Here is a 12,857-nt window from a genome sequence, read left to right as displayed (position 1 = left end):
TTGTCAGCAGAGTGATGTCTCTGCTTTTTCATACACTGTCAAGGTTTGTCACGGCTTGATTCTGCTGAGGGGCCTGAACTTAGCCAGGGTTCTACATAGAATGATTGTCATTGTCATCATCATGCCCAGAGCTCCATCCCTGGTGACAGGCTGTCACCACGGCCACGTCCACCCCCTGGACCAGAGGCAGGAGGCGGATGACCCCATCTGTCCGACAGGGTGAATCATGCTCTGCCAGCCTCACACTTTCTCTGCAGGGGACAGGCTGGCCTGGAAGGGCCAGGCTCAGAGACACAGCGTGGCCACCATCACCCCTTCTGATGCTGGAAGGAGGCAGACTTGTGGAGGCGTTGCCTACGGCCCCCCCAAGTTCAAAGTGCCTCCTTACCCTTAAAGAAGTGTGAATTAATTTTTCTAGACATCACAGCTCAGTTGACTTGTAGTGAACAAACGTGCAAGGAATTCTAGGTGTTATTTTGCATGGTGGGAGAGAATGACCTTCTTTGCCAAGTGTGTTTGTTTCTGGTGGTGAGAGCAGGCTAAACTGGAGAACTTGAGACGGGTCTTCAAGGCCAGGAGGCCCCCGTTCCAGCCGCTGCCATAGGACACGTTTGAATTACTGGCTGGGCTGGTGTGTTCCCAGAATAAACCACTGTGTGCCCAAGCGAGAAGGGAATAGCAACTGGCGCAGCAGGTCCTGCCAGCCAGGAGCAAGTCTTAATTCCAACCTGGCTTCCTTCAGTGCCCCGAAAGTTCCCCCACACTCTTCCTTCAACCAAAATAAAATGAAAATGCACTCTGCCAATATATTTCAACTTGTGAATCATCCTGGAGGATTTTGTGATCCTGTATTTTCTCCTGCAAATAAGGAAAGCGGGAGGGCCCCAGAGTGTCTCTGTGCCAGCCTTCAGGACAGTGGCCCAGAGAGCGGAAGGGACCGCACAAAGCACACCCTGGGGGTTGGCAGGGCCATGCTGCCAGCCGACTGCAAGTCCAGCGCATCTGCCCCGCCTGCTGACTGTCTGTGCACCACCCCGTCCCAGGCTGTAACATCCTGTCTTCATACAGAAGTTCCCTTTGATCCCTGTCACAGCTGCAATACCCAGGGAACAGCAGGGCGGTGCGGGAGGGGTCACAATTTAACAGCAATTAGCAGGGGCTTGCCCTGGTGGCTGAGTGGTAAAGAAACCACCTGCCAATGCACGAGACACAGGTTCCATTGCTGGTCCGGGAAGATCCCACATGCCTCGGAGCAGCTAAGTCACAACTGCGGTGCTAAGAACCTGTGCTCTAGAGCCTGGGAGCCACAACTACTGAGCCCCCACATGCCTAGAGTCTGGGCTTTGCAGCAAGAGAAGTCACCGCAATGAGAAGCCCAGGTACCGGAACCAGAGTAGCCCACCCACCTCCTGCTCACCACAACTAGAAAAAGAGCCCACAGGCAGCAACAAAGTTCCAGCACAGCCAAAAATAAATAAACAAATTGGAAAAAAAAGAAAAAAAAAGAAAAGCTAACAACAAATCCCACAGAACTCAGACTCTTTTCAAGAGGAATCGTTTCTCGGACCCCACATGACTGTCTGCAGACATGACTCGACTCTGCAAAGCATCAGGGTTCCCCTGAAATGCTCACAGGAGGTCCACCAACACACAGGCCAAAGTCAAATAGGTTAGAGCTTTGAGTTTAAAAGTACATCCCTGGCTTTTAATCTGTCTGATTCTCCCAGCTCACAGGGAAACCGCCTCTGGGAGCATTTTAGCTTGGCCTCCCTGAGAGGCAGTCTATTGGGGTAGTGATCCCGGGGACACAGTGGTAAAGGAGCAGAGGGAGGCGGGAAGTGAGGGATTAATCACCGAGCAGCTGCCACTGGGGTTCATGGGAGCCCTATCCCTCGGGGAAAGTGGGGGGGCCGCTGTCACACCCGCTCAGTGTCCCCCCACCCTGGAGGCAGGCGCTGGGACAGCTGCCCCCCTTAGGTCACTCGCTGGCCAGGGAGGCTCCCACCCAGAAGAAGAGAGGGCTCATCTCTACACCTGCAGGCTCCTCCGAGGAAGGTCTCAGGTGGGGAGAAGCAGGCACCCGTGGGTGGGCACTTCAGATGGGGGCAGGCACAGACCATAGGAGGCACCATTCCCTGGGGGTATCTGTCTCACCCCCTCGTTGTGACAGCCCATCTCTGCACTTCAGGAAGATTTCCCGGGGCAGATGACAAATGGCTGTGTCTTCCTGGACATGAGGAATTCCATGTTTCATATAACATTTTCAAAGCTTGATTTGGGATGATCTGTCAGGTAAATGAAACTCTAAATGGAGGCAAAACAACCTAAATGCACAGAGATGGGCTGGAACTTATTAGACCATGTGTATGAGCTGATGAAAGCTGATGGCAAAATGAAGGAGCAGAGGGTGGACGGGACAGTCGCTGAGAGAAGATGCTATGGGAATGGTGGAAGGGTGGGGGGCAGGGGCGGAGGCAGACAGTGTCCTTCCACAGCCCCCTAGAAGGTCCTGAGGAAACTCATGACGCAGTAACAGAAGTTAAGAAACCAGGGTTGATTTGAGAACACGAGTCTGTGCAGGGCAGAAGCATGGACATTTCAAGGACAGAAGAACTTCCAAGTGGACACAAACCCCGGGAGAGGCAACTGAGGTCTATCAATTGGGAACTGGGGAGCTCACATATACCTCTTGGCACCCACGGTCCAAGGACCCTCTGCCATGCTGCAAGCTGCTCAGCGGCCTCACCACTCACCTCCCAACTAGCCTGTTCACAGAACAAGCTCCTCAGTTGTTATTCTACAAGACAACCTTGAGGTTCTTCAGACCACCCCAAAATAGCCTCCGATCACTCACCCTTTCAGACCAATATTGACTGTACCTCCCAAATGCAAGGGAAGAGGCCTGTTATGGGAAAGGAATTTAGCTACTATTAGCCTCTCTCTGAAAAAAATCTTTTCATAATAGACTGTTTGGGATATTTTGGGAATTGGGGATTTCTCCAGTGGCAATTTACCCTTCTCCCAAAACAAACCTCAAAGCACAGCCCTTCCAGGCTCTGGGAAGACAGGGCGGGGCGAGGAGGAGGGATGTTGACTGGAGACCTTGCAATCTGATCACTGTGCTTGCTGGCTGGATCCTGTACCCTGGGCAAGGAGAGAAAACACGCACTGTTGAGAAGATGCCCCTAAGATTAAAATATTCCAGAATGCTTCTGGCCAATTTGTCACCATGAGACTCACACCGTCAGTTATAATAAATCCCCTCTCTTCTTACTATACATGAAATAAAAACAAGGAAAACTCATGGCCACGTGAGACTAGGTACAGCAAGTGCTTGGTGACAGAGACTCTCCTAATTCTGATCTTGGAGTCTGGGTTTGGGGGAAATTTTCTATTTTCTTCCCTTTTCTTTTTTTTCCTTTTTAAAGTTAACATTAAAGTTTCAATTCTCTTAAACCTAAAATGCAAATCCTATTTAAAAACTGGAAATGTAATAAATGAAAACTCTAATAAACATATACCTGGTAGTTCAAAGATTCTCTTCTACAATTACAGAATTACTTGCATAAAATGAAAAAGGCTATGTCTATTTCACCATTGATCTGGAAAGCACAAGGAAAAGGCTTCATACAGGAAACTCTAATGATAGAATTCTAACGTATTTTCCAAGAAGCAGGGCCACTGGCCTGTCAGCCCTGCACATCCAAGGAAGTCAGGCATATGGATCAGCCACCTGTGCTTACATCTCACATCCTTGTCCAAGACTTTGGGGGAGTCCCTCTCTTACAAGACGCTGGACCTCAAAACTTTATCAAGGCCCTAAATGTACAGAAAATGAAAGTCCCTCAGTCATGTCTGACTCTTTGTGACCCCATGGACTGCAGCCCACCAGGCGCCACCGTCCATGGGAATCTCCAGGCAAGAATACTGGAGTGGGTTGCCATTTGCTTCTCCAGGGGATCTTCCCGACCCAGGGATTGAACCCAGGTCTCCTGCATTGGAGGCAGATTCTTTACCTACTGAGCTGTGATGTACAGACCTTTCTATAATCTAGAGAAACCTAGCTTTCCCATGGAAGGGGGCCTGGTGCTGCCCACCCATGGACCCCAGGGCTCCTGCCACCCTTGGCAGTCACGGTGCGGGGGGCGGGGGGCGGTGGGGAGGGCCAGCAGGGAACCTGCAGAACCCTCTGAGAGCCTCAGCCTCCCCGAGAGGGTCAGAAACCTGTCTCATGTCACTGCCTCAGACAACCATCTCCAACAACCACGGACACATCCCGTTCCCCCAACGGCCCCATCACAACCCATCTGTCTGCGGAGTAGGTACGCTTCTTGTATTAATAACATCCTCACGGCAGCCTCATCAGCCAAGGTGAAGGAACCGTCCCCCACCTGAGCCCACGTGTCTACATGCAACTCTAAAGGAGTGCCTTGCAGAAACACGCATGCAGGACTCCTTCCTATGCAGAAATATAGCTTTTCTACCTAATCTCTCCTCGCTGCCTCCTTGATCTCAAACTGTGAGCCTGGCTCCAACGAAGGAGAATTCAGACCAGAACTAATATGTTCTTTGTCCCAGTTTTTGTTTGTGGTGGCGGTGTTCTTCCTCTCCACCTCCGCTCCTCTCTCAAAGGTTCTTCTTTAACATTATTCCTTTTTTTCTGGGCCACTTCACTGATTCTTCTACTGTACTACTTGAGCTGGTGGGCCAGTCGGTGAACAAGGACAGTTCTAGACTAGACCAACCACGTGTTAGCACAGCTACCCGAGAGATCCTGCTCCAGGGACACACCCCCTCATTGGATGTGAACTGTGTACCCCACGCCCTCATCCAGGTGAGGACCAGGGCCTGGATCAAATGCATCCCAGTGACCCCACTTCTTCACTCAGGGACTAGAACTTATTGTGGTATGAGGGCATGAGCCAAAAACCCTGAGTCTCACCCTAGATGGGTCAAGAACCAGCTGGAAGACTTTTACCCATCAAAAGAAGAGAAGGCAGGAAGGGAGGGAGGGGAGGAGGGGGGAAAGAAGGGAAAATGGAAGAAAGAAGAGAAGGGGAGGAAGAAATGGAAGGACGAGAGGGAGCTGTTGAAACCACATGGTTTGTCTGGTCCTCTTCTAATGTTTGGAGAAGGCAATGGCAACCCACTCCAGTGTTCTTCCCTGGAGAATCCCAGGGACGGGGGAGCCTGGCGGGCTGCCGTCTATGGGGTCGCACAGAGCTGGACACGACTGAAGCGACTTAGCAGCAGCAGCAGCTTCTAATGTTCTTTCATTCTGTCATTTTCTCTTCGGACATGGGGTTCAGGCAGTTGACATCTAAGTGGACATCACATGCTTAACTCTACAGATTCTGAGAAGGAAAGGACGCAAAACAAAAGGCTTAACTTAGGAGAACAAGGCGCTGAGGAGCCGTGTAACATGGGAGGAGGAAGCTGGGGTGTGGAGGGTGCTGAGCTCAGTCAACGCCTCTAGGAACAGGACAAAACCAAAGGGGCGATGCATCTGATCAGAATGTGCTGCATGCTAACTCGGGAGAAATTCTTTCTTCTGTAAAATACATGGACATATTTCGACCCAAAGACCCCTTGCTTGGCCAGTGAAGGTGAAAAACACACTTATGCAATTAGTCAGGCTCGCCTTGTCAGATATTTAGAGTCTGTGTCATCGGAGAACCGTAGTGCCCTTTGACCCCGCTTCACCAAGCATCAGGGACGCTCTGTGGAAGGGACAGCTCAGGAGAAACATCCTTGCAGACCTCAGACACAGAAAGCTTAGTTGCTGTTGTTCATTGCTGTTCAGTCACTCAGCCGACTCTTGGTGACCCCACGGACTGCAGCACACCAAGGCTCATCTGTCCTTCACTATCTCCTGGAATTTGCTCAAACTCATATCCATCGAGTCAGTGATGCCATCCAACTATCTCATCCTCTGTTGTCCCCTTCTCCTCCTGCCTTCAATCTTTCCCAGCATCAGGGTCTTTTCCAGTGAGTCAGCTCTTTGCATCAGGTGGCCAAAGTATTGGAGCTTCAGCTTCAGCATCAGTCCTTCCAGTGAATATTCAGGACTGATTTCCTTTAGGATTGACTGATTTGATCACTTTGCACCACAACAAGAAAGCATCAATTCATCAATTCAACCTTCTTTATGGTCATGGATCTCCCTAATCAACCTGCTGCTCTCAAACTTGCTGCCTGATTCCAGACCATATGTACCTGTTCCCCCATCCTCTGTGACTCTGTGTTGGAGACGGCCTCCTTATTCATCCATCTATCAAAATCACCATTATGATCAGGAGGTCTTCCAAGGCCAAGACCAACCAAAGACCCCCAAAGGTCCAGCATTGGCCTCATAATGGCACAGACCAAGATGAGCACAGAGGGCCAACCAGGCTGTGTGAGAGGGTCTGTGCCAGGCCCGGGGGGGTTCACCCTCTGGAGGTTTGCAATGCAGGTGATCAATGCAGACATATGCACAAATAACTACACAGCAAAGAAAGGAAAAGACGTGAGGTTTTACAGGCTGCCCAGTAAGTGTTCAGAGTTTTATCTGTTTCCATGGATTTAGCCATGACTACAATCCAATGGGATATTTTTATCCTAACATTACATATGAGGAAACCGATCGTTAGTGAGTTAAAGAGTTCTCACAAAATCTTATGCGTATTTGGTGACCGATGGGAGATTTCCAAATGCCAACCAGATGCCAGAGTTAATGCCGTCCACTACTCGCAGTTCCCAGAAGAAACCCAAATTTCCTGGTGAACTCATCAATCATACTTCACAACAGAGGAGCTGTTTGTGTGGCTCTGAGAGACTGGTGGGATGCTAGGCAGTGAGGTGAGGTGCTAGGCAGAGGGACCAGGGAGTGATGGGAGGTCACAAACCAGGTGCTGGAAAGGAAAGCCCGACCTCACTAGGTTATGAGAAGGAGCCACCTCACCTGGAAGACCACCCTAGTTGGAACTCCCATTTCTTAGTGACATGTGTCTTTTGAAACAAAGTATTAACCAGCTTCTTATCACGCACACCTCATCTCTCCAAATGTGCTGACGTCTCCGTGAAGGCTGGATCTCTGCCTAACATCTTCGGATCCCCAGAAGCTCTATTCACAGAGCCGCCAGTGTGGTCGACGCTTACCGCAGCGTGGTAAGTGCTCAGCAGCATGTAACGTCGGCGCTTACGTGAACAGATAGCATCCTGAGACCCACAGTGTACTTTTACAGGAATTCAACCACAAAAATAACATACCCCCACCCCTTAGAAATACTTCGCGTATTTTTCCTGGTCTGATCTGTGCTGCCCATTATCATTTGAACATCTGAGTACAATGACAGAAATAAAACGTAATCTAAATATATATCAAATACCTATGAAGCAACCAACCTCTCTGTAACACAATAAGAGGCAGTAAGAAACCCACGGACTGTTTTAACATCAGACATAAAGAGAGAAATGCATTTATTACTTTTTTTTTCCAATTACGAAAGAATAGCTGAACATTTTAAAGAGGAAAATACAAGAAAAGGCATAAAGAAGACAAGTGGTACATCTACAAACAAGGGAAAAAATGAAGGGGGACAAGTTTATTCCAAACATCTAGGCAGGCTCTTTTAAAACTCTCTCCAAAAGCCCTCCTCCCCACCACACACATGCACACCCACGCATGCGCGTGCACACACACCCCCAAAGTGGCATTATACTGACCAATGGCTTCACACAATCCCATTACTGCCAAGTTCAAAAGCAAAGGCAGACAGTACTTTCCTCTGTTTTCCCCTTCACGCTGAAGGAAGTAAACAAACCACTTGTGAGTGTGAACACAGCAGAGATCCCGACACCCTGCCTGCAGCTCCTCGTCCATCCAGGCCAAGGACACAGGCACACGGTGGGTGATCAGCAGGCATGACTGCCAACCTCTCTGCCTCTTACAGACGAGGAGGCGGAGGGCAGGGGAGATGAAAAACACCCAGCAGAGAGCACGCCTGTGGCGCCTCTGATTTCAGGAGTTCTCTCCCTGCACACGACAGGTCTGAGCTATGAACACTTTGTCTTCATATTCAAGACTGGGTTAAATGTCTGGTTACGGTCTGGTCACCCCTCTCGGTCACGCGCGCCTGGCCACTCCCCTCGAGGAGTGGTCACCACAGAATGCAGGGATCCGGGTGGACTCGCCCCCACGTGACCCACTAACAACACAGAAGCAAAGGCTCCCTCTTCCCACTCTGTCTTCCGAGCATTGGAGCAGACTCTCGCTAGACTAAGCTTCAAAAAATAAGAACACAGGCCAGCGTTTATCTGGAAACCTCAGAGGCTTTGGCTCTGCTATAAAGACTCTATTCCAAAGACACAAACGTCACCATCTACGCTGAACATCTTCCCAAGCCCATCCCAGGGGAGAAACAGAAAAAAAAAATTTTTTTTAATTAAATTAAAAGGTTTCAATGAGCAAGAAGCCAAAACAACACACAGTTAACTTTTCCTCCTCCCATGTTTCCACATAGTTTTCCAAAGGCCTTCACTGTCATAAAGCATCCTCTCAGGTAGGAGAGGCAGTCTGTATGTTTCCAAAGAAAAACTAATTATTAGAATCACTGAATGTGAGGGCCGGGGCCAGGGGTGCCGTGAGAAGCCAAGAAAGGAAGTGGCTGAGAACAGAAACCTGTGTCTCGGCACCTGCAGGAAGGTGAGATCAAAGTCCTATTTGGTGCCCCACAAGTCTCAGGGGACCCACGGGCTTGGGGCTTCATGGGCTGTTGCGGCTACAATTCTCCTGCCTGCATCTGAGTGTTCAAATAAACCCAGGCCTCATAATTAACCATCAGACTGTGCAGAGGTTCTGTGCTTACCAGCTCTCAACTCTTCCCCTCACTTTTCCCGACTCCTGGCAACCCCAGCCCTCTCACGAGGAGAGCATGTTGGGAATACCTCAGGGTGTCCTAAGATGTAGACTTATTCCAGGGATGTGGACTTTGAGCATCCCCCAGGTTCCAGCCTGGGGTACCTGTGCTGTATAAATGGCCAACCTGGCCCCAGGCTATGACTCAAAGGCGACAGCACCTTTTACAGGGATAGGGTGGAGAGGAAGAGGTGTGTAGTCTAGGAAGTCTGTAGTCTGTGTGTAGGAAGAGGTGATGTCTCTGGGGACTCCCACATCCCTGCTCTAAGGGGAGGAGACAGCGATCAGAGGAGAAGCCAGCCCAGCCCCATGGGGACCGGGAGCCCTGCTCTGGCTCATCTAAAGTAGAATTTAGGAGGACTTCCCTGGTGGTCCAGTGGTTAAGCCTTCGCCTTCCATTGCAGGGGTTGCAGGTTCGATCCCCACTCGAGGAGCTAAGATTGCACATGCCTCATGGCCAAAAAAAAAAAACCAGCACATAAACAACAGAAGCAGTATCTTAACAAATTCAGTGAAGAGTTTTTAAATGGCCCACATCAAAAAATATACATAGATTAGGCTGCACACTGGATTAAGTAGAATTCTTAGTGTAGTGTTCAAGGGCCTCTGAGATGCCCCCCGGCCCCGCCCCAGACCTTGATCTTTGCACAACTCACCCCAGTGTCACCCTGAACCCTGGACACTCAACCCACATCATGACCCCCGTCCTCCCCTCCACTTCTCTTGTAAAGGTTTTGGGAGACATGTGGCAGTTTCTACATAGTGTTTTCATCCTTTAGGTCTTATAATATTTGCCTTCCCCCAAGTACAGTCTTGAGATGTGTATGCTGAATTGAACTGGCCTCAAGAGAATAGGCACAGGTGTATAAAAATATACAGAAATAAAAGACAAAGTGCCCAGACAGCAGAATGAGTGGAGTGCTGTGGGCGAGGCAAAGAGGGCAGCCGTGGAGCCGGGCAAAGCCCGCCACTGCAGTGGGGTCAGCACTGGAGGCCTGGAGCACAGCCAGGAGCGTGGCCTGACCTCCCTGGGTCTCTGTTTCATCAGGATCAGGGTGATAAGGCCGATCTTGTGAGGTTTCCGCGAGGGGGGAACCAGGCTCTTTGTGCACAAGCCCATCGGGGCCTGGACAGAGGAAACCTGCAAACGACCACTGCCTGGATCGGGTGCTTCATGACACGGTCAACACTGAACTGAGGGCAACCCGGCTTTGAAGTGATTCTTAGAGAAAATAAAACAAAATCCTAAGCTCCCTGATGTTTAATATAAATGCACCACATCCTAACTGCAAGTGTTTTTAAGAACTGGTCAGGGGGAGGGGGTGGCCACGTGCTGCACTGTCCCCAGTGCTGACCAAGTGAGTCCTCCTCGGCCCCCACAGCGGCCGCGGTCCAGAAGGACAAAGGTGAAGCCATAGCCACCGGACAGCCCGCCCCTGCCACCTCCGCTGCCTGAGCCGAGCTTGGTAAGAGGCGTGGGGGTGCTGAGTGCTCACAGTGAAGCCGAGCGCCAGCATCAGGGCAGGGAGACAGCACCCTGGCCTTCCTCCTCACTCTGCCGGACAGCCAGCCAGGCCCCTCAAACCGACTGTCTGTGTGTCTGTGCATCTGTGCACCTGTAAACCTGTGTGTCTGTGCATCCGTGTGTCTGTGCATCTGTGTGTCTGCCTGCCTGCGTGTCTGTGTGTCTGTCCACCTATGTATCTGTGTGTTTGTGTGTCTGTCCACCTGTGTGTCTGTGCGTCTATCCATCTGTGTATCTGTGCGTTTGTGTCTGTCCACCTATGTGTCTGTGCATCTGTCCATCTGTGTATCTGTGCATTTCTGTGTCTGTCCACCTGTGTGTGTGTGCGTCTGTCCACCTACGTATCTGTATGTTTGTGCATCTGTGTGTCTGTGCGTTTGTGTATCTGTGTGTCTGTTTACCTGTGTGTCTGTGCATCTATCTGTGTATCTGTGCATTTCTGTGTCTGTCTATCTGTCCATCTGTGTATGTGCATTTGTGTGTCTGTCCACCTGGGTGTCTGTGCGTCTACCTGTGTATCTGTGCATTTGTGTGTCTGTCCATCTGTCCATCTGTGTATCTGTGCGTTTGTACATCTGTGGGTCTGCCTGCCTGTGTGTCTGTCCACCTGGGTGTCAATGCATCTGTCCACCTATGTATCTGTGTGTCTGTCCGTCTGTGTATCTGTGCATTTGTGTGTCTGTCCACCTGTGTGTCTGTGCATCTGTGTCTGTCCACTGTGTGTGTGTGTGCGTCTGTCCACCTACATATCTGTGCGTTTGTGCATCTGTGTGTCTGCCTGCCTGTGTGTCTGTCCACCTGTGTGTTTCTGCACCTGTGAGGCAGGTGGACCGGCCTAGAACCAGGAAGGGCCTCCCCAGGAAGGAGGAAAGGGTCTGCATGGGGGTGGTTGGCAGGGAGGGGGTGGTGTGCTCTCCACCCCAGCACAGATCATACACGACAGCTGATTCAGAGGAAAGTCTCACTGCCAGAACAAAAGCATGTGGCCTGTACTCCCTGCCAAGGGCCCACAGGTCTGAGACCCTCAGACTTAAACCCCAGCTGTGGACAGGCTTTAGGCCTGAGAACATCACCTTCCCGACGACCGAAAGCAAAGACTGAAAGGCCCCGTTTTCCTTTGACTCCCACGTTGTCAGGCACTACCACAGGGAACCCAGGGTCAAGGACACCTGCACCCGCGTGCGGGCCAAGCCCCTGCCACCCTCTGCCGAGACTCAGGAACATCGATCGGCCAGCCTGGGACCTTCTGGGAAGTCCACTGTGGTCACACGGATGATCCCAGAAGAGTGGACGTGGAAGCCTTGGCCTGGCCCTGAAAGCCACATCACAGGCCTGGGAACTCACCACTGTGACGGAGGAGAGGCCGCCATGCCATCAGCTGAAGGTGTGGGTCTCGGCCCACCTGTGCGACACCCAAAGGGGCTGGGGGCTCCCTCAGCACCTCCGACGGGTCCCCCGGCCACCTTCTCAAGGTCTGTGCTGAGCAGTCTGCGGGGAACTCAGGACCTTCCTTCTCAGCAGGCTGCTCTACCTGAGACAGGACTTTCTATTTTTTCTTTCTTTCTCCCTATTTCCTCCCACTGAGTGATGGAAGGAGAGCAAGCAGGGCTTGTCCATTTGTGTCCATCTGTCTGTGTGCACTGTGTTCGTCACAGCAGCGAGTAAGCTGGCTTGGCTTCAACTTTCCATCCTGCCTTTTGTGCTTTCTGGGCCTTTCCTGGCTCCATGGGAGCAGCCATCCAGGGCAGGGGGCCTGCACAGGGCGGAGCTGATGGGACCAGCTGCGCGCCCCGGGAACCAGGGCCCAAGAGCCGCACTGCAGCCAGGCCACGGACTGCGGACCAGCCCTCCGCAGGCGTCCATCATGGGCACCGCGTCCACCACGGGCGCAGTGGCCCCTGCAGCCCCACCAGTGTGTCGGTGCCTGGCAGGCACATGCGAGATTACATGGCCTCAGTCCAGGAGAAAAGCTGAGAAGCCAGAGTGGGCAACTCAAAACAGACAAGTTGGGGCTGGATGCTGAGAAGGCAGGGGGTGCCAGATCCCCTGGGTCCTCCAGGGGGACACACGCGGTGGTGACACCTGGGGTGACACACAGTGCCTACAAGGTGATACACAGGGCAACACCCAGGCGGCCTACAGGGTGACATCCAGGGTGCCTACGGGGTGACACATGGGGAGCCTACAGGGTAACACACAGGGCAACACGGCTCAAACAGTGGCCAGGGTGGGAGAAGGCACTCTGCTTTCGAGGGAAGCGTTTGCAGAATCAGCTCTCTGAGCACCCCTCTAAGTGTTCTTTGGGATCTATGGAGGCCCAGAACTGAAAAAGGTTCAAAAAGCCTAAGCATTAAGAGGAGTTACACTGCTGCTCGATCCCATAAACACGCTGAGAGCCAGCGCAGTGCAGAGCCGCCTGGGAGTGCACAGAGA

The 12,857-nt window shown here is 51.6% G+C and overlaps 1 protein-coding gene across 14 annotated transcripts in view; it reads right to left on the bottom strand.

The window, feature by feature from the left end:
* The window catches only part of RNF144A (ring finger protein 144A), a 133,731-nt gene that overhangs the window by 64,515 nt on the left and 56,359 nt on the right, over nucleotides 1-12,857 (bottom strand). For 13 of the 14 annotated variants that reach the window (XM_060413809.1, XM_042245756.2, XM_060413810.1 and 10 more), the window contains one exon: nucleotides 3,033-3,144. The exons of the other annotated variant lie outside the window; for it this stretch is intronic. The gene's annotated coding sequence lies outside the window, so the exon portion shown is untranslated. The remainder of the gene's footprint in view (nucleotides 1-3,032; nucleotides 3,145-12,857) is intronic. 14 annotated transcript variants of the gene reach the window in all.

Source organism: Ovis aries, chromosome 3 (assembly GCF_016772045.2).
Source record: "Ovis aries strain OAR_USU_Benz2616 breed Rambouillet chromosome 3, ARS-UI_Ramb_v3.0, whole genome shotgun sequence".
NCBI classification, from domain to species: domain Eukaryota; kingdom Metazoa; phylum Chordata; class Mammalia; order Artiodactyla; family Bovidae; genus Ovis; species Ovis aries.
Note: the sequence above shows the minus strand (reverse complement) of the source record. Positions and strands in the feature narration are given on the sequence as shown.